Raw genomic sequence first — 22,723 nt, 5'->3', positions numbered from 1 at the left:
AAAAAATCAAGCAAGAGCATGAGGGAAAGGGAGAAATACAAGAGACGTGAAAGAGCAGGTGGTGCGTTTTCATGTAAAATAGAATGTATCAGCATCATGGTTACTTTTTAAATTGTTGCTATGGCCAATCTAGGACAGAAGCTACTTAAGAAAGGAAGACTTAGATGGGGTAGATGCTGGGGTGAGTCAGCTCCAAGCCCTGGATCTGAGTCTGAGTGGTAGCTGAGCTGGTCAGTCCTCCAGCTCTCTTGCGCTCACACCCACACTACCATGGTGAGTTCTCCAGCGCTGCCCTGGCTACTCACCCACTGTCACAGCTGGCAAGGGGCGAGGCGAGGCGGTGGTGGGGATTTCCCCCTTGTCAATGCCATTACTTGGCACCCCAACATCTACCCCAACTATGAACTGCTGGAGCATGAAGGAGCCAACCCTGCAGAATCAAAGCTGTGTGATCTCCACGACACAGGGCAACAGCAGGATATCCAGGAGGATTCACAGTGAGGATCTGGCATTGATAGTGTAGCAGAAGCCAGAGGCTTTGAACTAAACCACCGAATCACTGTAATAAACATTTGTAAGTGAAGATGTGAGTGTAAAAGGGTATTCTGTGGGACACACCATGACACACTCTAACTTCCATGATGAGGGATTTTTGTTGTTGGTGGTGGGTTTTTTTTTAATTTTTTAAAAAATTTTCTTTTGGGGGAGAGGTCACAAGGTTGGAAGGACAGAGAGATGAGTGGGATTGGGGTACATGATGATGTGATTCACAAAGAATTAACAAAAAGTTAGAAAAAAAGAAAGGAAGACTTAGTTTGGCTCCCCCAAGTGCTGAGGGTGATGTAGGAGCAATATCAAATGGCTTTACAGCTTAGGAAATGAGGCCCAGTGGTTAGCAACCATGGTGGCTGACCCTCAGTTAAGGCACAGCCCTGAGGACTATGCGTCCCGAGGAGTTCACGCTGTTATGGAGTTCTGCTCTGCTTGCTTCCCTCGCACCCCTCTTAATCTAAGAATTATATGAAAGCTCTAAGGGGGCTTCCAGCCCCTCACTGGGCAGCATCTCTGGCACTCACCGTACTAATGCTTGATCTTCAGGCATTGCTGCTGGAGCAGATTATGATTCTATCACTACCCTAGAGAAGGACTTAGAGATGAAGATCGTCAGCAGTGACTCCACACTCAGAAAACATTTGGAAAAATAACGTTGCTAGTGAAACTAGGCTGAGATGCTTTTACTCCTGGCTCTGACGTAGAAAATCTTAGGGAACGACATGAAGTTCAGAAAGGCAGCTCTTGTTAGTTAAGCGGGGGACCTTTTATGGTCAGGGAACAAGAACAACGGCAGCACTGGCTGATGTGACTCTCACTGAGGCTGGACTGCTGATGACTGACTTCTTATACCCACTTTTGCTCTCAGCTTTCTGATAGGGTTTATTAAGAATTGCTGATGAGTACATGTGCATTTTGAGGATTTAAGATAGATAAGGCTGATTTTTATATAAAAGTTCAGATTTGTGATTCTTTTAAGATTTTTTTAAAAGATTATTTATCCACATATCAGTGTGTTGTCTGCATGTACATTTGCACACCAGAAGAAGGTATCAGGTTTCACGGTACTACAGTTACCAGACAGATGTGAGCCACCATGTGGTTGCTGGGAATTGAACTCAGGACCTCTGGAAGAACAGCCAGTGCTCTTAACCTCTGAGCCATCTCTGCAGCCCTTCTTTTAAGATTCTTATAGGATTATTTTTTAAAGATAAATAATTACTCCTTTCTTCCTAACTGCAAATTGCTGACTGCCAGTAAGAGAAACTACCTTTCTTGTTCATACTTTGTTAATCTATAACAAGTTGCTTAGTTAGGAATGTATACGGATTCTTGGGAATAATTTGTTTTCTTTACCTGTACTATGTAATGTTATTTCTTGTAAAGGTATTGGGGAACACGCTATTTTTTCCCAATCATTCACTAGAAGAAAACTAAAATGTAATCACATTGTAACTTTATACTACTTGAAATATTTTTCTGGGATATATAAACTTTGGGGGAAAAAATGAAATGTAGGGTTGGAACATTGCTCTTTCTATCCATCAACTATGTGTATGTATGTATGTATGTATGTATGTATGTATGTATGTATGTATATATGTAAAGTTTATGTGAGAGTATGTTGGGACTTTGTTCCTTCCACCCTCCAAGTATGTGTGTATATGTACATATGTGTATGTGTGAAATGCTTGGACCCTGCTTGTTAGAGCTTTGAACCATCCATTCTGTGTGTGAATATGAATGTCTATATGTATGTATGTATGCATATATGTATGTATATGTACATATGAAGTTATTGGAGTCTGCCTTTTGCTTCATTCACTTCGGGTGCATGGAAATGTATGTGTGTGTATGTGAATTTTCTCTCTTGCCTTCTCTTTCTCACTGGCCCCAAGGAGTTAAGAGTTCAGTTTTCTGCTGGTCACAAGTTTAGATCACAAATCTAACATTTTATTTAAAAACCGAGACCTGACACTACTACTGATGCTATAGTATGCTAACAGATAAGATCCTAGCATGACTACCTTCTGAGCGGCCCAACAAGCAGCTGACCAAGACGGATGTAGATACTTATACCCAAACAATGGCACCCCGTGAATTAGGGAAATTGAGGTAGGGAAAGGCTGGAAGAAGTTGAGGAGGAGGGTGACCCCATAGGAAGACCAGCAATCTCAACTAACCTGGACCCCTGAGATCTCTCAGACACCAACCAGGCAGCATATACTTGCTGGTCTAACCACCCCTCCCCCGAGACATATACTGCAGAGGACTGCCTGGTCTGGCCTCAGTGAGAAAAGACATACCTAACTCTTGAGAGACTTGAGGCCCCAGAGAATGGGGTGGGGTGGGGTGGGGAGAGACATTCACTTGGAGACAGGGAAGGAAGAATAGAATGAGGAACTACCAGAGGGCGGATGGGAGGGGGTAAAAACTGGACTGTAAAAAAAGATTAAAGGTAATTAAAAAGAAAAAAAATCAGTCATATCTACTAAATCCTCAGAATGCACATCTACTTATCAGCCTCAATAAATTAAGCTTTGTTCCCAGAGAAAAGTCTGTTAAGTAATTTCTCTAATTGCTCGCGCTGCCTTTGGTGACAGCCCTTGTCACTATCTGGACCGACCCCATCAGTGGCTCTGAGCACTGACCTCCCAAAGGCTGCCCAACTCTGTTTACTCACACCAAGGATGCCAAAGCTGGTAAATGGCACTGGAGGCTGCAGGCCAGCCCAGCAGGGGAGCGTGGTGGTGGGCGGGGTTCTCAGCACAGCAGGGGAGCGTGGCGGTGGGCGGGGTTCTTGGCTACAGTGGAGGAGCATGGTGGTGGGCGGGGTTCTGGGCTACAGTGGTGGAGCATGGTGGTGGGCGGGTTCTCAGCACAGCAAGGGAGTGTGGCGGTGGGCGGGGTTCTTGGCTACAGTGGAGGAGCATGAGACTTGTTCACCTCTGGGCAGAGCTGGGAGAGAAGTGATTAGCTCACCTACCCCTGGCATTCTCATTTCCCCTTTTAATTCAGTTCTGAACCTTAACCTAGGCTTCTCTTAGTTCCATCAACCTGACCAGCTTGACAATCAAAATTAACCACTATGAACCCATCACATGGCACCAGACACATCTTATTAATCCATAACGACTGGGATGAAAATTTCCAAGGAAAATGTCACAGATTTTTTTTTTAAAGGAAAGCAGAAAATGAAGCCCAGGCAGGAGGCAAGCAAAGAAAGCAACTATCCGAGCCCCTTGTCTTCTCTTTTAAGGAATTCAGATGCTGGGCCACAAGTAGGTGACACTTTTGTATGTCCTAACCCAATTTCCGAATAGGTTTAAAACAAAAAAACTTTTTGAATTTCTTTTTTTAAAGAAGATTTATTTATTTATTATATATAAGTACATTGTAGCTGTCTTCAGACACACCAGAAGAGGGCATCGGATCTCATTACAGATGGTTGTGAGCTACCTTGTGGTTGCTGGATTTGAACTCAGGACCTCTGGAAGAGCAGTCAGTGCTCTTAACCACTGAGTCCACTCCAGCCCACTTTTTGAATTTCAAAAAAAAAAAAAGTAATGCTTTTAAATAACTTTAACTCTTGCGTGTCTTTGCCTGTAAGATTGCCACAGCTTTATAGTGATACGATATCCACAAAGCATAAAATATATTTGCGGTATGAAATAGTTCACCATCAGCTAGGCGGTGGTGGTGCACACCTTTAGTCCCAGCACTTGGGGAGGCAGAGGCAGGCAGATCTCTGAGTTTGAGGCCATGTGGTCTACAGAGTGAGGTTCAGGACAGCCAAGGTTACAGAAACCCTGTCTGGGAAAATAAAAACAAGCAAACAAAAACCCCAAAGAACCCACTTCACTACCCTTACGGGGAAGTAATGTATAACCTCCAGCACCAAGGCCGATCTCCATCATATGCAAACCATTTAGACTGCTGGAAGAAGGGTCAGCAGTAGGGCCATCTGTTTGCAGACAAGCTTTTCAATCTACAGTGAGATGACACCAGCCTTTCAGTGGAGCAAACCGTGTGTACTTGGTTCCTGCTTCTCTCATTCATCCCTTCTTTGCAGCAATGACACAATCTCACCAGGGTCTGACTGCACTATACCACACACACACAGTCTGCACTGCTTTGCTAGGATCTGTGCTCAGGCCTGCGAGGAGGTCACAGCCGTCCCTTGTACGTCCCTGGTTCTCTGGGTCCTGATGCCTGCCAGCCAGTCTACAGCTACTCCTTCCCTGTGGTCAGAGGAACCAATTTTCTGGATGACAATAAGCTGAACCTTACACCTCAGGTTTATCCACATCCAGGGCCCCAAATATCCTTGGCTTGAGTTACTTGAATTCCCAGGAGATTGTTTGCAGATTTGGAAGTATACAACACACGTTTTACAGGATAAGAGGCTCCTTAAGGGACTTGGGCAAAATGTGGAAACTTTCCACCAAAGGACCACAAAGGGACAGCAGAATAGGGCCAAGCAGGACTGAGGATAAAGACTGCTCCCAACAACCAGGCTAGGAAAAAAACCTCACAAATCCCAGGGAAAGTGCTCAGGAGATACTGCAACAGTGGAAAAATTAACTGCTTAGCCTGGGCACCATTTCAGAATGCCCAGCAAACCAGAAAAGACCTGGAAACAGCAAACTAACCCAATTACTGGACTATATAGTAGAACAAAGCCCAGGGCAGTTTGAAAGACTCCAAACACTTTCATCATCCAACAAGGAAACTTTGACAAAGTCAGAGGCAGGCCAAGGAGGAAAACCCAACCTTCAACTCAGAAAAGGGTCAGCCAGTTAGAACCAGCTCAGAGCTGGCCCCAATGCTAGAATTAGCTGTCAGCTTGAGATAAAATCTGCGGAGGAATCTCCAACACAGGATTTATTTGAGAATAATACACAAGGTTGAAGTTCATTTAGCACACACAGACCATTGCTGTCTCCTGTCTACAGAATAAAGGAAAGAGGGTTAGGGGCCAAAGAGCTTATGGGATGAAGTGGTGCTGGGTGAGCTAGAGTTCTGATTGGCGGATGTTAATTGTTGCTAGGCAGGATTTGAAATTGAGTTCTGATTAGGCCCCTGTAGTTTGGATTGGAGGTACAAGATGAGTTATTAAACAGGAGTGAGTATCCTATGTTCCTCCCACTTCCCTCTGACTGTTTCAGTTGGTTGTCATACTTTGTGTTGTTAGTTTTTGAAGTGCAAGAGAGAAGCTGAAAAAGCAACATTGTTTCCCTAGCTAAATACTGAGAACAGGATCTTTATACAAAAGGGTAAACATGTAAAAAGAGAAGAGAGTCACTGGCTGGAGAGATTGCTGAGTAGTAAGAGCTCCGGCTGCTCTTTCACAGGGCCTGAGCTTGGTTCCCAGCACCTACCTAGCAACCACCTGTAACAAACCCATAGGATTTGACCACCTTGTCTGATTTCCACAGACACTGCATGCACATAGTGCATAGACATTCATTCAGGCAAAGCATATGAATAAAAAATAAGTTCTCTAATGTGAGGCAGTGCTAAGGAATATTGAACACATAGTAGATGATATGAGGCAGAATATTAAAAAATGCATCACCACGACGTAGTGGCTAATAACAGTAATTCTAGCACTTGAGAGACTGACATAGAAGAATTGTCATGACTTTGAGTCTACCCTGGGCTACAAAGTGAGCCTTCTTTCAAAACTAAAAGTCAAACAACAAAACCAAAGAGTACCATACAGTTTCACTTGAAGTCCTCAAACAGGTAAAATTCATTTGAGTAGAAATCTTGTTGCTTCTAGAGTATGGTCACAAAAGTAAAGAGCACAAAGCAACATTGGATTGGAGACCGGATGGAATTCTCTCTGTTGATAGAGGTGCAAGTTATAGGAGTGTCTGCAGTTATAACAATGGATTGCACTGCCCAGCTCATGGAATAAGAATTCTTGTTAGAATTTCAATAAGCCAATAGAAAAAAACCTACACTTCATGCAGAAGAAGATCCAGTGGCATTGATCTGCATATGGAATACTCAGTATCATTAGGTTCCTAAAGGCAAGTAAAATCACAGCCAGAAAATATCTACCTGCCAAATTGTGATATTTTAAAATGTTATGGTGCCTTTGACACCTCTTATCATACGCTCTGTGCAGGATAGTATAGAGTTATCACTTCAGGAAATATTGTGGCTTACCTGTGCCAACAAATACAATTTCCATAAGTGTTTCTGTGAAAAAAATGTCTTGATTAGTAGAGACATAGATCTTGTTCATATTATCTCTGGAATTTATGGGACTGTAGACAGATCAAGTACGAGTTGGATACAACCAACAGAGGTGGAATTAGATGAAGCTACCTAAATGGCATAAGGGAATCTCAAGGTGTCACACTGACTGTGAAAAGCTGGTCTTCAAAGAAACCTATAGAAAGAGTAGGTAGCTTCCTACTCACTATCTACCAACATACAAAACTAAACTGTATGACGTTTGGAGACACAAACATGGTAACAAGAAGAAAACCTGGGAAAAGGAGCAGAACTTTCAATCTTGGGAACTAGAGAAGACAGCAAAGATGTTTGTTTACTTCTCCTCTCCCCTCCCATTTCTTCTCCCAGTCTCCTCCTCTCCTCTGTTTTGATTGGATCTTGACATGTAGCCCAGCAGGTGATCTTCCTGCCTCAGACTTCCTAATGCTGTTTCCGCTCTTTACACTTTATATATTCTCTGCAGAAATTCTTTCTTGTAAAAGAGCGAAAAAGTAATATGGGAGGGTCAACCAGAGGTTATAAAGTAAAATGATGTAGATATAATTTTTAAAATTACCAGCGACGACTTCAAAACCTTTACGAAACCCAGTTTAGACCGCCCGCCTTTTAAATGTGAAATCTCCTCATTTAGAATGATAGGATCATGCTGTCTAAAGGCAGAACTGAAAGATATGAATAATACCGTTAATGAAGTAATACATGGGGTAAATTAGAGGTATTATGAACATGTTACTTATTCCCAGATCATAATTAACTGAATGCCTGTGGATGTGAGGTGCTTGAGTGTAAAGATTTCTGCCATTTTTTTTTCTGTAGAGATGCTCATTTGGCCTTTTCTTCACAACAGTTCATTGCATGAGGTGGAATTCATCTTCTCCACAGGACATTTCAAAGTCATCAGAGGGGCATAGGGAGTGCAGGGCAGGGGATGAGGGGGTGTCACAGCACATCTCAAAAAAGCCTGCTTTTGAAAACTCAATATTTAAGTTTAAAATGTTATCCTATCTCTTCGGAAGACTGATATCTCCCTGGTGCATTTGTGTCCTTGCATACTGCAGCGGTTTCTGGAAGAAATGACCTGGATCTGAAGGATACATTGCCTATAAAAGGAGGTACATTCCATTCCGAATTTCTGGTCTTCGGCAAGACCAAAGCAGTCATGTGCAGATCTACTTAGAATTAGAAGTCTGCATCTGGCTGAGTGGATGAGGATCTGCTCATAAGGAAGGGAAAAACAAGACACTGTTAAGGGTCATCTAAAACTGCTCCCGAACCCACGTGGTGCAGGATCCAAGGATGAGGCTTGGTTGATAGACTGCTTGCCTTGTGTGCATGAAGCCTTAGTTTCAGTCCTTATACATGATTTGGGCTTGGTAGTACATACCTACAACCCCAGTATTTGGAGGTGGAGGTAGCTGGAACATGAGTCCATCTTTGGCTACATAGAAAATTCAAGGTCAGCCTGGGATGCATGATTCCTTGTCTTAAGGAAGAGAGGAAGGAAAGAAAGAAGGAAAGAAGGAAGGAAAGAAAAGTGAAGCCCCCACCCCAGGAAATATGTGCAGTTAACAGTTTACAGTCAATCATAGGCACTGTGAAGTTGTCTTTCCATCAACACTCGTTTAAGCGTCTAATGAAAGCCAAAGGGCTGCAAAAATCATGTTCGGCAAAAAAGGGGTTCAATATGAGTGGGAGAGGAACAAGAGGATAATGGTGGGGGATATGAAAGTATAGTATATATATGAAATTATAAAAGAATAGTAAAAATATGAGAGCAAGGATTATAGAAACCAAATAGTTCTTGTGGGTAGGAGGAGTGAGGGAAGTGGAGGGAGTGGGAGGAATAGGAGGAATGAGTGAGAGGAGTGGGAAGAGTGGGGGGAGTGGGTGGGAGGAGTGAGGGGAGTAAGGGGAGTTGAGACTCTTGTGTCAGGGTCCATCACTGCGCTCTCTCTCTTTTCTCTCTCTCTCTCTCTCTTACACACACACACACACACACACACACACACACACACACACACACACACACACGTACATATCACTGCTCTCTTAACACAGCCTTCTCCATTCAGGCTTCTTCCAGAGTAGTATTCACTTCACCCTTTCCCGTCATGCCTGGGAGGAAAAACCTAGCACCTCTGTTACATATAGCATCATCTGTCTTTGTGTGTTCGTGTGTGTGTGTGTGTGTGTGTGTGTGTGTGTGTGTGTGTGTGTGTGTACAGTCTCTAAAACTGTTTCCAGTGATCCCAATTTGAATTGTTTTACTTTCCCCAATTTTTTTCTTTTCTTTGATTCTAACCTATACATTGTATCTGTATTTGTATCTGTATTGGATAAAATTATCTTAGTCTACTTGCTATTATAGAAGTGGGTGCAAAGGATAGGAAGAGAGGGAGGGGCAGACCTACATCGGCAGAAATCACATCTGGACCTAGATTAGTTTCTGCCTGGCATCTGGATTTATTTATCTTTTCATTAAATTTTTCTATCCAATCATAACTAAAAGGGCTACACAGATGAAGTTACATGAGGTAAAGATGGGACATGAGTTGTGTAAGAGGTCATCTGTTAAATGAATAGAAAAGTAATTTCTTTGTGGTGTGTGTGTATGTGTGTGTGTGTACACATGTGCATGTGTGCTTGTATATGTATACACATACATGCAACTATGCATATGCCTAGTGTGCATGTGGAGATCAAGGGTCACCTACAATACTTGGTTCTGTCCTACCATATGGGCCCTAGGGAGCAAGTTCAGGTTCTTAGGTATGGCAGCAGATGTCCTTACTCTGCTGAGCCATCAACCTAGCCTAGGAGGACATTCCCAAAACAGTGGCTGCAGATCTTATGAAACAATGTGGTAGTAACAAGAGGTATATTTATTTCACAGGCCTGCTTTTTCACTGAGTAAACTTAAAGGCACAGTCTTGAACCTGGAGGTCATAAAAACACACACAGAAAGTAGCTTCGGAGCTTTTCCATCAGGTCAAATAATTGCACAGAGCACAGTTTTGACCCTTTACTCAAGAACTCTCCCCCACACGTATATTCTGGCTGGCTAACATTTTTTATAGGTTAAGGAGAATTATAGTTAAAAGCAGTCATGTTGTTCAGGAAGAATATGGACAAGCTAAATGCTTTCTTAATGATCTCTTGCTTGTAGCTGTGTTCATGAAGATACTTTATCTCTCACAAGCTTTTAGTACTTTTTATATCTGTACCAAACATGGTGATAACTTATAAATAAGTTAGGAAATGGATATCAGTTTAAAAAATTGCCCTAGGCAGAAATTTCTACAAAGAAACTGACCTTGGAGATTTTTCCTTAAAGACTTCACATTAATAACCCCAACGTTTGGGAGGCTAAGATTTGAGACCAGCTTGGGCTACATGCTGAGTTGCTGGTCACCTGTGCCTGCCAAATGTGTCTAAAGAAAGACAAGCAAACAAACAAACAAATAATCTTTCCTTAACATTACACTGATTGGGTAAATGGTCATTTCTTGAAGATCTGAGGCAGTTAGGACTCTGAAACCTTATTAAATGAACCTTTGGCATCTTGTAATGTTGAAATATCAACTCTTTTATTAATTCATGGTTTTGTTATATCATTTTTCATTTGTAAATTATTGATTCACTTAGTTATGTAAATTCCCCAAATGATAAATTATTTCATTACATGATATGAAAAATTATGTCCATTAACATTCTACATTGCTAACAAAGATTATGAGGATTAGGAAGTCCTCAGCACAGGTGCAGATTTTCCAAGATTCTAATTTTCATTTGAAAGAACAACTTTTGCTTTTTAGCAGCAAATACTATGCTATTTTCTTGGAAGTGAAAACTCCCCTCAGTCATTTTCTTGGAAATCTAAACCAGCCTCATCTGCATAGCGAGTTCCAGGCCAGCAATAGCTACATGGTGAGACCATGACCAAAAAACCAAACCAAACCCAGCAAGTAGCCTAAAACTAAAACCAAAACATAACACATAGGTAGCCTGCCAGCCGATCTTTCAGGCCACAGAGGTCCCTGGCAAGTGGGTTCCATTTGCCTGAGCTATCCCAGGAGAGCTTTCCTCAAAGATGCTGTCTGGAAGAAAGTGCTTTGTTGCACACATCCAGTTTCCCCCAGTAAAGGTTAAAAAGAAGCTACCCTAAATGTGAGATGTAATAAATCCAGCATCTTTCCTCCTGCAAGTTCCTGACAGTAAAGACACACAATGAGTGTCATTGCCTTGTTGGGCCAAGATTAGTCTCCTCTGTGATTGCTTTTGCTCAGCCACTTCAAGGTCAGCACAAAAACAAAGGTCGCTAGCACCAAAGAGTTTTCCTTCTGAGGACCCTTTGTGATATGATTTTGATGTCAGCTTGATTGGACTAAGACTGCCTAGGACGCAGTGAGGTTTGCTTTTGGCCATTTTTCAGAGAGGATTAATGATATGATTGGGGGGTAGTGAGGATAACACCCATCTTGAATGTGGTCTGAGATCCTGGATTTAAAAAGAAGGGAAAAAGGACAAAGCCATTCAAACACCATTCCTGTCTTAGTATTTCCTGGTCCACCAAGATGTGCGTGAGCAACTTTCTACTGCCACAGGCAGGGCTGGTCCTGCCTCCTGTGCCCTGATGTGGATGTCCCTGAACTATGAACTGAAGTCAGCCTCTCACCCCTCAGGTTGCTTCTTGTTAGATGGATGGTCACAGTAATAAGGAAAGTAATTGAGAGACCATCGAAAAGTTCTCGGGCATCTCTGTTCACAGGCTCTGAAGGATGACTTTGTAGAATCATTGACTGTTTTAGAAGGGAAAGTGTGGGACTGTGAAAGGCACCCTGGTTCCCAGTTGAGCTAAGGTTAGAAACCCCAGTGACCCTAAGGACGGTAAGCGTTTCACCTGACTCAGTCGGTAAAGCATGAGACTCTTAGTTTCAGGGTCATGGGTTCGAGCCCCACATTGGACTCCAGTTGTAGGGTTATGGGGGTCCCGCATCCACTCCACTACAGGGAATGGCCACTGTAGGCAGGATTGCCCCATGCTGTGTTGCCAGGCAGTGTTGGGCTATAGTGAAGCCGTGGGACCCCACTCCAGGGGTGGCGAAGCTTGCTTGGTCTGAGCATGGGTGGGGGTTTGGAGGGGTGTTCTCTAGGCCTGCTTCTCAGGCTCTTGGGCATCCAGGTGCAGCTTGTGGAAGAGCTGAGAATGGAGTGGGGTCCCACGGGCTGGAACCAACCCTGGGGCCAAGGGGGAAAAGTGTGTGCCAATTGCGGGGGTTGGGGGGAGTCCTGGCTGGTCCTGTGGGAATGGTCCTTGGCTTGATGAGTGTAGGCTGAAGGCTTGGTGGCAGAGGTGGCTGGGAGCACAGGGAGTCCTTCTACTGGAGATTAGGCTGCGTATTTGTAGGCAAAGGCCTTCTCCATAGCTCACCACAGCAGATCCTGATGAAAAGAGACAGTCCATGGTTTTAAGACACTTATTGTCGGGGTGGAAAGTGGATGAGTAAAGCCATACACCACTTCTCAGGGTGGGTCTGAAATTAAATAACTTTTCAGGGAGAAGTGTCTGGGAAGGAAAGTTCATTGGCTAAGCCTCCAGGCCTTTAGGTACCTCATTATAATGGAGATCTGTCTTGAGCCTACAGTGACCTGTAGTCACATCTTCTACCTGTGGAGGGGCTTGGGGCGTCATCCTTATGTGACCGATGGCCACAAATCTATGGAGGGCTGCGGCTAGTGACAGGGGCTTGCTTTACTTGGAGTCAGGTGAAACGCCTACCGTCCCTTAGGGACACCGGGGTTTGTAGCCCGGGGTTTCTCAACGGTCCCACAGAATAGAGATTGTTGTCCACTAATTGAGATTTGCACGGCGAGCTGAAGGCTGCCAGGCAGCTGTCCCAATCAACACTAAGTGATCCAAGGACATCAGCAGCCAGGAACTCCACCAACTACTGTCCATAAATTAAAAGGGATTTGCCTCTTAGCATGTGATTTATCTAGAGGAGGCTTTTAGTGCTGAGTTCTGAAGGAAGCCAAGAAGCATTTTATTATGGTGATCTATTTTAATATTTAGCTCGGTTCAGCCATCAAAGACATTTTCAATAAGCTTTCAGAAAACACATGGATGTGTCTTCTCATTAGCTGCGTGCTCTGCGGCTGCTTCAGAAGGGAAACAGTCACAGGCTTTGTTTGGGAATTAGCTTGTGATGAGTTCAACCTCCCTAAAACTTATCTCAAGCTTTGTACACTTGACAAGGAATAACTCCCTGGGAAAGTTACACACATTTGTGCATTTATTTTAATGTAAGTTGAGATTCAGATCTGGGTAAATCAATTAATGTGCGGATCCTAAAGGTCAGGGGAACTTTGTAGGATCCAGTCCTGTTTTCTATTGGTTCTTATAAATAAAAGTTTCTTACTTTATATTTATATTTGTAAGTGGAAGGCCACACTGATTTGAACCGTCTTTAACAGTTTGCAACAGTCCCTGCCATTTCTGTGCCCTCATAACAAAATAAGAGGATTTGGCTCCCTAAGAGAACTTGCTCCCCCTACACAGTAAGATACTCTTATCATCTACTTCTTCCTGCAGTGTCTCAGCACACACTACGTTTGTCTGTACACACTACGTTTGTCTGTACTCCAGGACACTGGTGTTGGCAGAAGCCATTTTCATTGCACTCTGTTGAGCAGATATATTTTTGTAGATGGTGCAGAAGCCGTGGGTGAATTTGGACATACTCTAAAGAGTATGAGGGAATAGGAAGTATCCTTCCATGGTGGAATCGTGTAAAGTGACACAGACCTGTGCTGTGCCGATGATAATGGTTGGTTTGATGTTAAATATTGCTTGGAAGTGGCTGTTTCTTTAGGTCTCAGCACCATCACTTTTCTGCCTCCAAGACACCGAGTTGAAATAGCTGTAGCCACGGTGAGGTCTATATGAAAGTCCAAGTATTCCTCTAAGAAAAGGAAGAATTCTACATGTCCTTAAACAAAGAACATACAAGAAAGGACTAAAAGAGTCAGGGGTAAAAGAAGAGGGATTTTACAAAGTTGGAAATAACCTTCAAAATTAAAAAAAAAAATTAAAAAAAGAGGTGTGGTCTGAGGAAAGCTGAGATCCAGTTCAGTAGTGAAGCTCTTGCTTAGCTTACTGAAGCTTAATTCTTCACACTGTTTTAAAAATGGCAGTAAATAATTGGCTGGCCCTCTGCCCTTAACTCTTCTCCCCTTTGACATATATTCACTTAGCAGCTTAATTTTCATCAAGATACTGAAAAGGATGGGATATTGAAACCAACCCCATACTGAACCATGGCTGTAGGTTCTTTGATGTACCTCATGGAGAGATAGTCTATCTACTTCCTTGAGATCCTGCTAAACTTGTGGCTGCTTCAGCTGGTACAGTCCAGGTGGCAATGCTGTGATAACTGAGGAGGAAGTATCTAGCATTCATTTGCTCCTGAGATCTGAGGCAGTGGGGAAGAAGTCCGTGCATCCTACATCACCATGCTAGAGATAACGTAGCCATTCTGCTTCACGGTTCACACGGGGCTTCGCCTCCACATCTTAGTCCCAGTGATGGCTATGGGAGTGATCTCCACCCACAACCTGTTAGCTCAGCCCTCAGTGCAACTGTAGTAGATGAGGTTCAGTCAGAGCCAAGAGGATACCTCCCCAGGGCACCTCTACTGAGGTCCTCGTCTCTGCCCTACCCCTGAAACCATGAGCCAGTGCGGCGATTGTTTGAGCAGCCTCAAGATATTGGGAGCAGCCTTCATGTTAGATCAAAAGCAACTATACTTTAGCCTCATATTAGATCAAAATCAATCACATTTCGGCCTTATGTTAGATCAAAGCAGCCATGCTTAAGCCTGCACCTGTGGTTCTGCTTGAACTTGATAGATAGAATAAATCTTGTTGTCAGGTAGCTTAGCACTGGTGATCAGGTCACTAAGCAACCCACCCTTTACTGTTCCTCCCGATGACCGATTTACCCAGTATCCTGGTCATCGAGCCAGGCTCATTCCTTTGTGGTTGCCTAACCACACCCCACATCCTGCTTCTACCAGTATATCTTCTGCCTGAGAAAAATGAAAAATTGTCAGCTTGATCAGACCTCTTGACTTGCTGTCTGTTCTTTTTGTCTCTTGTCCCCCATTCTCTCCTAGGTGGACCCCAGACCCTGGTCGACTGCCCTGCGGGACGGGGCAGTTGTTGACTAACCTCGCTGAGTTCTGAGATGTTGGTTGCCTATAATGGAGTTCTAAGATGGTCGGTGGGGTTATCAGTTATGCAAATACAAGCCTGCAGACCTCCAGTATCTGAGGATTCTGTCCTCTTCCTCACATCTGCTTCAGTCAGTTCGTCAAAGGCCAGCCAAGTGAGACTGAGATAGTCCAGGATCAGCCATGCAAAATCAGGCTCCTCTCAATGCTAACCCGTGGCTGGCATCAGTGACTTTGCCCAACTCAGGTGCCATGCTTGCCTTGAGAACTCAGGAGCTCATCGAGGAAGTTTAAGCGTGACTGGGTAGATCTTGCAGGTGTTTCTTTCTTTTTTTCTTTTTTCAAGGTAAGATCTGTGAAAATGAGACATTAAAATGATCCTTAAAAAGACTGGCTAAGCATTCCACCAGTGAAGGTCACAGTATTTATATGCCTGCTTCAGTCTCCTGAATCTTAAATACCCCGTGGCTTTAATTTACTATCCAGCATGAAGCTGTTCTCTGCTCTCTAACCCCTCTTAATGTCTTGATTTACTTGACTGTGTAAAGGTAATTATAAGAAAGCCTTTTTAGGAGTCACTGAATGAAGAGTCCATGGCTCATCCACATAAGGAAGAAAAATTTAACGGAAAGGATCTCGATTGCTAGCTAGCTGCTCCGAGGGCAGAGCTTTGTTCTGTGGGCTACTCTAGACCCTGGCACCCAGCATGCTGTTTTTCAGGTCATAAATACGCAAGAAATGGGGCTGGAGAGATGTCTCAGTGGTTAAGAGCACTGACTGCCCTTCCAGTGGTCCTGAGTTCAAATCCCAGAAACCACATGGTGGCTCACAACCATCTGTGATGAGATCTGATGCCCTCTTCTGGTGTGTCTGAAGACAGCTACAGAGTACTTATATATAATAAATAAACCTTTAAAAATACACAAGAAGTGTTTGTGGATTAAATAGAACTGACACTCTTGAGTGGGCTACTGAAGAAAAGAGACATATCCACAAATTATTAAAGCTAGTTCTTTGAGTAAAAAAAAGTTCACTGTAAGCAGTATGGTGCCCCATACTGGTAATCCCAGTGTGGAGAAAGATGAGGCAAGAGGACAGTCTATTAGTTTGGGGTGAACTTGGGCCATGTAGTAAATTCCAGGGTGGTTTGAAGTACAGAGTGAGATCCTGTCCCAAGAAAACAAAAAAATGAAAACATTTCCTTTCTGCATATTTAGTCCACTGTCCAGTGAAGTCAGTCAGAAGAATATATATGTAATATGTAATACACATGTAAATAGGGTGAATGTGACCCTGACATACTTCTGCAATCCCATCAGTGAGGGCCGAGGCAGGAGCATCAAAAGCTTTAGGTAGGCCTGCCTGGATTACGTAGCAAAACTGTCTAGGCTTTCTTGTTGGATTAACTGAGCTTCAAATGTAAGGGGGGAAGCTGTGGCGTGAACTTAGTGTGTTGGTGGGGATGGGAGGAGTTATATATAGCACAGCATAATACAGTAAAAATACAAAATCCATTACACTTATATCCATAATCTGTACGCCTATATCTAATATTTCTAGTATGTAGAAAGGCCTTTATCATTTAAGACTAAAAACAAACTGCCTATAATCTCTAGAGAAGTGGAATTCAGTTGAAACCCCTTTCCTTGTTTGGGGACGTGTGTAAACACTTTTGCCCAATACTTTATATTTTATTTGTCTCCTTCCCAGTGCAAACATTTGCATGTGGCTTCCTATCACAGGCAGCTCCCACAGTTCAGCCACAGCATGATCCTTTCCCAACCCTTTCTCTAACCTGTAGGATGCCATCTGCCATTGTTCACAAAGCACTCAGGAACAGAGAAGCTTGCTGCTGGTCCTGGTGACACAGAGCCCACAGAGGCCACAATGATAGCTCTGGTGACACAGACACAGCAGTGCTTGCCCTGGTGACACAGACACAGCAAAGCCACTGGCCTCAGAGCCTGCCACTGCTCCTTGGTTCTCATGTCTACTGGGAAAGGATGGTATTTCACTTGCCATCACCGTTATCCATATCCCGGGGACAAGGAAGCTAAGTGACTTAACTTTTGCCAATGTCAGGCACTGTTGCATCACTGTGACCAAGCACCTGACAGACAACTTGAAGGAGGGAAGCTAAATCTTGCTCATTACTGAGGAGATGTCAGCCTGTCATGGTGTAGAGGGTGTGGCAGAGAAAAGCAGCTCACACCATGTTGCCAGGAAGCAGGAAGAAGAAATAGGACCGGGTAGCTCCCAAGAACCCCTCCAGGGGGAACTACTTCCTTCAACATGGTTCCACCTCTTATCTCTCACCACTTACCAGCAATTCCATTATATTATCAATCAGTCAGGGGATCAATATACTGGCTAGGTCAGAGCTTTCAGAATCCACTAATCTGCATGACCTTTAGTTCAGTCATGTCACCAATTGAAATATCACTCAATTTCAAGCATGTGATGTGGTCAGGATTCAAACCCCATCCCTCTGACTTCAGATCCAGAGTTCTTACCTTGGGCTGTATTACCTCTTAGGCACTTTGATAAGTATACCTGGCTCATGCTCTCCAAAAGCATCCCAACAGACAACAGGCATAATTTTATACTTGGTTCATTTCTCTGTTTAAAAACTGGCAGCTTGGGGCTAGAGAGTCATCTCATCAGTTTAGAGCACTTGTTGCTCTTGCAGAAGACCTGGCTACAGTTCCCAGCCATCTTGGCGGGAGACGATAGTTCACAACCATCTGTAACTCCAGTTATAGGGGACCTGATACCGTCTTCTGGCCTCTTCAGGAAGTAGGCATATAAGTAGTGCACCTGCATACATGCAGGCAAAACACTCATACAAGTTAAAATACACGTATTTTGTTTGTCCCCCCCCCCCTTTTTAAAAGACAGCTTGCATTTCAAATAGAGAAAGCTTCCTTCCTTGTAAAGTAATTTGGAGGATACCCGGCCCATTTTAGCAGAGCTGTGAGGCTCATTATCCAAGTTACTGAGGGGGTTAGACATCATCTTTCAAACCTGTCATTGTCCCATGTGTATTAGAAATAACCCCATGGAAGGACATCAAGAACCTTGTGGCAAATCTCTTCTTTTTATGGACACAGAAGTGATTTCCAAGAAACATCCTGTGCTCGAGAGTTAACAAGAAGACCAGCCACACATGCCTTCTCACTCTGCTGAGCCCCAGATGCAGGCAATAGTTTCCAACTTACTCTATGACATGGCTGAGGGTAAAAAATTGTGGAATCAGAAGTGAGATAGTGTATCCCAATCCTGACTTTGCCACTTATAAACAAGCTTATGTATGTGGAAGGTACGAATGAACACCACAGACACAGAGTTTCTCTCAGATAAAACAGCCATTAGAGATGATCTACCTCAAAGTAGCGCTGACAGTATTAGTGTTTACAAACATAGGTCATTTCACCGAATCTGATTTCAGATAGATACAATATTTAAAGAAGAGTACCTTAAACACATCATGTGCTACAAACTAAAGTTATTGCTTAAGATACAACAAAGTCTTTTGTTATCCAAAGTTAAGTTTAACTGGGCATCCTGTGAGGTATGTGACTTCTCTTTACTGGTGTGGTGGGTGAGAGAAGTAACAGGTGTCAGGTATAGCCCACCTCCTGTGCACCAGAGGTAGGTGCCAGATGTCTTCTTTCCTTCTCTTATTGAAGATCCTTTCCTGGGCTTTCTGCTCTTAGACTTTTCTCCCCTGTAACAGTGAATGTTTAAGTTTTCCTCACCCACTGAATTTAACATAAAATATTAAAATTGGGTATTTCTGCTAGCTAACATTTAACTTCTCCCTAGTCTTTTACCAAATTTATCAAGTGTTTTACACATAGTTCCAATGCATCCTGCTCACTCGTTCTGTGTTCTTTGAACAACTTTCACTGCTTAGCGCATGCTGGGAAGTGGGATACAGAAGTGAGTGATAGGGGTTGGGGATTTAGCTCAGTGGTAGAGCGCTTGCCTAGGAAGCGCAAGGCCCTGGGTTCGGTCCCCAGCTCCGAAAAAAAAAAAAAAAAGAACCAAAAAAAAAAAAAGAAGTGAGTGATAACCTGTGGCTGGAGAGATGGCTCAGTTATTAGAACGCCATGCTCTTGATGAGGACCTGAGTTCAGTTCTTAGCACCTATGTCTCACAACCTTAGGGGATCCGATGCCTTCTTCTGACTTCTGTGGGCACCTACACACATACCTGACAGGAGAGCATGCACACATGTGCGCTCTCTCTCTCTCTGTCTCTCTCTGTGTGTCTCTCTGTCTCTGTCTCTCTCTGTCTCTCTCTGTCTCTCTCTGTCTCTCTCTCTCTGTCGCACACACGCACACACACACACACACACACACACACACACACACACACACACACACACACACCACACTTTTTTTAAACTTAAAAGACACGGCCAGTTTCTGAAGGAGTTTTGTCCTTGCAGCCACCACCTTCCCCACCATTCAGCTGACATTGCTGTATTCTTCTGAATTTCTTTTCTTATTGTGGGCAAGACTGGATACAAAGCAATGTCAGGGAAGAAGGAAGACTCTGTCATGGTGGGAAGGTGTGGCAGCAGGAATGTGAAGCTATTTGATCCCATCTTAGCTGACCAGGAAGTTGAGAAAGAACAGGAAGTGGTTTGGGCTATAAAACCTCAAGGCTGGGATTCCAGTGACCCACCCTTCCTTCCTTAAGGTTCCACCTCCTAAAGGTCCCACCGCCTTCTGGAACAGTGCCACCAGCTGGAAACTGGGTGTTTACACATGCAAGCCCCAGGGACAGTTTGTATTAAAAGTTCAAGCAGCAGGCTACTGATGCCTCTTGCCCTTCTCCACCCTTTCAAAACAACCCTTCTCAATTTCTTGTGCGTCTCATGTCTTCTGGAGAGTTTACTATCTCTTAAGTCATTTTCAGCAAATTCCTCTCTGATCTTTCTCCTTTTCTCTCTATACAGTTGCTAACCCTCACACTCAGGTATGCTGGAATTTTTCTTCTCCCTCGTCCTATTCATGTATTTATATATCCATTCACTGATGAGCCTATGCATTCTATAAAGAAATGCACCCTTAGGCTTCCACTGTCTCTTCCTTGCCACAACACTGGATCTTTTAACTTCTCATTGGCATCATAACCACCTGCTACCAGCTTTCTTGATTCAAACGCCTTTTAAATATTTTTTTTTGAGTGGTTATCTTAGTTAAAACATTTTCAGTTTTTTTTTATTAACTTGAGTATTTCTTATATACATTTAGAGTGTTATTCCCTTTCCCGGTTTCCGGGCAAACATCCCCCTTCCCCCCTCCCCTTCCTTATGGGTGTTCCCCTCCCAACCCTCCCCCCATTGCCGCCCTCCCCCCAACAGTCTAGTTCACTGGGGGTTCAGTCTTAGCAGGACCCAGGGCTTCCCCTTCCACTGGTGCTCTTAATAGGATATTCATTGCTACCTATGAGGTCAGAGTCCAGGGTCAGTCCATGTATAGTCTTTAGGTAGTGGCTTAGTCCCTAGAAGCTCTGGTTGCTTGGCATTGTTGTACATATGGGGTCTCGAGCCCCTTCAAGCTCTTCCAGTTCTTTCTCTGATTCCTTCAACGGGGGTCCTATTCTCAGTTCAGTGGTTTGCTGCTGGCATTCGCCTCTGTATTTGCTGTATTCTGGCTGTGTCTCTCAGGAGCGATCTACATCCGGCTCCTGTCGGTCTGCACTTCTTTGCATCATCCATCTTGTCTAATTGGATGGCTGTATATGTATGGGCCACATGTGGGGCAGGCTCTGAATGGGTGTTCCTTCAGTCTCTGTTTTAATCTTTGCCTCTCTCTTCCCTGCCAAGGGTATTCTTGTTCCCCTTTTAAAGAAGGAGTGAAGCATTCACATTTTGATCATCCATCTTGAGTTTCATTTGTTCTAGGCATCTAGGGTAATTCAAGCATTTGGGCTAATAGCCACTTATCAATGAGTGCATACCATGTGTGTCTTTCTGTGATTGGGTTAGCTCACTCAGAATGATATTTTCCAGTTCCAACCATTTGCCTACGAATTTCATAAACTCGTTGTTTTTGATAGCTGAGTAATATTCCATTGTGTAGATGTACCACATTTTCTGTATCCATTCCTCTGTTGAAGGGCATCTGGGTTCTTTCCAGCTTCTGGCTATTATAAATAAGGCTGCGATGAACATAGTGGAGCACGTGTCTTTTTTATATGTTGGGGCATCTTTTGGGTATATGCCCAAGAGAGGTATAGCTGGATCCTCAGGCAGTTCAATGTCCAATTTTCTGAGGAACCTCCAGACTGATTTCCAGAATGGTTGTACCAGTCTGCAATCCCACCAACAATGGAGGAGTGTTCTTCTTTCTCTGCATCCTCGCCAGCATCTGCTGTCACCTGAGTTTTTGATCTTAGCCATTCTCATTGGTGTGAGGTGAAATCTCAGGGTTGTTTTGATTTGCATTTCCCTTATGACTAAAGATGTTGAACATTTCTTTAGGTGTTTCTCAGCCATTCGGCATTCCTCAGCTGTGAATTCTTTGTTTAGCTCTGAACCCCATTTTTTAATAGGGTTATTTGTTTCCCTGCGGTCTAACTTCTTGAGTTCTTTGTATATTTTGGATATAAGGCCTCTATCTGTTGTAGGATTGGTAAAGATCTTTTACCAATCTGTTGGTTGCCGTTTTGTCCTAACCACAGTGTCCTTTGTCTTACAGAAGCTTTGCAGTTTTATGAGATCCCATTTGTCGATTCTTGATCTTAGAGCATAAGCCATTGGTGTTTTGTTCAGGAAATTTTTTCCAGTGCCCATGTGTTCCAGATGCTTCCCTAGTTTTTCTTCTATTAGTTTGAGTGTGTCTGGTTTGATGTGGAGGTCCTTGATCCACTTGGACTTAAGCTTTGTACAGGGTGATAAGCATGGATCGATCTGCATTCTTCTACATGTTGCCCTCCAGTTGAACCAGCACCATTTGCTGAAAATGCTATCTTTTTTCCATTGGATGGATTTGGCTCCTTTGTCAAAAATCAAGTGACCATAGGTGTGTGGGTTCATTTCTGGGTCTTCAATTCTATTCCATTGGTCTATCTGTCTGTCTCTGTACCAATACCATGCAGTTTTTATCACTATTGCTCTGTAACACTACTTGAGTTCAGGGATAGTGATTCCCCCTGAAGTCCTTTTATTGTTGAGGATAGTTTTAGCTATCCTGGGTTTTTTGTTATTCCAGATGAATTTGCAAATTGTTCTGTCTAACTCTTTGAAGAATTGGATTGGTATTTTGATGGGGATTGCATTGAATCTGTAGATCGCTTTTGGTAAAATGGCCATTTTTACTATATTAATCCTGCCAATCCATGAGCATGGGAGATCTTTCCATCTTCTGAGGTCTTCCTCAATTTCTTTCTTCAGTGTCTTGAAGTTCTTATTGTACAGATCTTTTACTTGCTTGGTTAAAGTCACACCGAGGTACTTTATATTATTTGGGTCTATTATGAAGGGTGTCGTTTCCCTAATTTCTTTCTCGGCTTGTTTCTCTTTTGTGTAGAGGAAGGCTACTGATTTATTTGAGTTAATTTTATACCCAGCCACTTTGCTGAAGTTGTTTATCAGCTTTAGTAGTTTTCTGGTGGAACTTTTGGGATCACTTAAATATACTATCATATCATCTGCAAATAGTGATATTTTGACTTCT

The sequence above is a fragment of the Rattus norvegicus genome, chromosome 4 (assembly GCF_021556685.1).
Source record: "Rattus norvegicus strain SHRSP/BbbUtx chromosome 4, alternate assembly SHRSP_T2T, whole genome shotgun sequence".
NCBI lineage: Eukaryota > Metazoa > Chordata > Mammalia > Rodentia > Muridae > Rattus > Rattus norvegicus.
This window is presented reverse-complemented; position numbering follows the sequence as displayed.